Source organism: Chrysochloris asiatica, unplaced genomic scaffold (assembly GCF_000296735.1).
Source record: "Chrysochloris asiatica unplaced genomic scaffold, ChrAsi1.0 scaffold00238, whole genome shotgun sequence".
Classification (NCBI taxonomy): Eukaryota; Metazoa; Chordata; class Mammalia; order Afrosoricida; family Chrysochloridae; genus Chrysochloris; species Chrysochloris asiatica.
In genome coordinates this window covers 1,064,081-1,066,295 of record NW_006408756.1, presented here as the reverse complement: position 1 = coordinate 1,066,295, position 2,215 = coordinate 1,064,081, and positions in this window count along the sequence as shown.

Here is a 2,215-nt window from a genome sequence, read left to right as displayed (position 1 = left end):
TGAGTGTTTCCGTGTGCATGTGTGTGTGTATTTGTGAGTGTGTTTAGGTGAGTTTTCTAGTGTGTTAGTGTGAGTATATATGTGTGTATGGTTGTGTTTCTGGGGTACTAGAGTGAGAGGGCTCCTGTGGATGGAGGAGGAGGAAGGTAAGACGAGGACTCTGTTCTGGACTGGCCTGGTGGGTTGCAGCATCCTTTCTTACCTTCAGGGTAGGTTCACTTTCAGGGCTGAGTGGCCCATGTGGTCACCGAGGCTCTGTGCACCCGGAGACCCATGGTTAGCTCAACGCCCTGTTGCCGCCATGTGGACATCTGCCATCACATCTGGACATGCATTGCATTCTGTGTGGCTCTATAAGGATTTACACCCTCGGAAACCCTGTACAGGGTCGCTATGGGTCGGAACCGACTCGACAGCACTTAACAACAACAACAATAAATCCCACAGGGTCAGAGTGCATGTGACCTCCAGAGGCAAGGACACCAAGGTAGGGTATCAGTTGAGTCCACCTGGGGCGGTCCCAGGGCTCAACTTGCAGAGGTGGGAGGTGGCCAGACTTAACAAATAAGATTACAGCTCTATCGATTGTGGTGACTTGTGTGTCGCTGTAAAGATGGAGAGTATGCCACTGGCATTTCAGGTATCAGCAGGGTCACCCATGGTGAACAGGTGTCAGCAAAGCTTCCAGACCAAGATTAGGAAGAAAGACCTGGAGCTCTGTTTCCCAAGATTAGCCAATGAAAACCCAATGGCTCACAGCAGAATATTGTCTTATGTAGCACTGGAGAGGAATCCTGGTGGAGCAGTAGTGAAAGTGCTCACCTGCCAACCAAAAGGTCAGCGGTTCGAACCCACCAGCTGCTGCATAGGAGAACTATGGAGCAGCTTGCTTTGTAAAGATGACAGCTTTGGAAACCCTGGGGGCGGTCCTCTGTCCTGTCGGGTCACTATGAGTTGGAATTAACTCAATGGCAGGGGTTTGGTGTTTTGTGGGTACAGCACTGAAGATGAGTCATGTTGGAGTCAAACAGATTGTGAGAATGGTTCAGGACTGTGTTTTGTTCTGTTGTATGTTCTGTTGTATGTGGCATTTTGTTCTGTTGTATGTTCTGTTGTGTGTGGCGTTTTGTTCTGTTGTGTGTCGGGTCGCCACTAGTCAGACCAACTGGATGGCAACTAGCAGCTTGTTGCTAAGTGCCGTGGAGTCAGTTCTGACCCATAATGACCCTGTAGGGTTTCTGAGGAGCAGCTGGTGAGTTTGAACCGCCGACCTTATAGTTCAAACCAACCTTGTGTCCAGTGCCTATCCCTCAGCGCCACCCCAGGACAGGAGTCAGCAGCAGCCCTTCAATTGGAACCTCAGAGCAGCGACCAATCAAAATATTGATAGCATCAGTGTGTCCCATGAAGTCTTGGGACATAGTCACACTATTGTGCTGTCTAGACAGGAGGACTGGGGGTTCTCTCACGTAAACTATCACATAATTCACAAGGGCCCACTGGACCTCAGTCCCAGGGCAGACCTTGCTTCTGGCCTAGCAGGCTCTCCTCCTTCCGCAATGTCACTGCTTCTGCCCAGAGCTTGTCTAGGTGCTGGAGCACCGGGAGCTCCTCTGAGACCTGGCCATCTCCAGAGTGTTGTCATTTCATGTGTGTGGCACCAGTAGAAGCAGGTCAGGGTCCAGATTAGTGTCTGTCACATAATGAGGCAGCTGTTATGTCCTCCTTGACCAGTGCCCGGCTGAGTCTGCAGCTTGTCTCCACTGAATGAGCGATTTCAGATTAAAACGGAACCAAAATTAAGTCTTGGCAAAACGAAATGGGTCGTTATGTAGGGAAATGTAATCACAGCCTCATCCTTTACGTCCGGCCACCCTGATGGATCAAGGAGCTTCAGAAGGGATTATGAATGTTCCCCGTCTGTAGAGGTGGTTTCTGGATGGTGCTGGGGCCATGGAAAATGCACACAGCTCCATTTGGCCCTGGGCCTGACATGCTTATTTCCATGCTCTGGCTCACAACAAACACCTAGGCATCAGGGACTTACCCTGGTGATAACACTTAAAGGCTGAAGGGAGAGAGGGATGGGACGGTACTGCTTAAAAGCCAACCAATCAACTAAAGTGGAGAGTGAAGCATCCAGCTGATAAGAAGAGAGGGCATATGCATAAGAACACCCACACTTGCAGATAATACCCACTTGACCTGGCTTCAA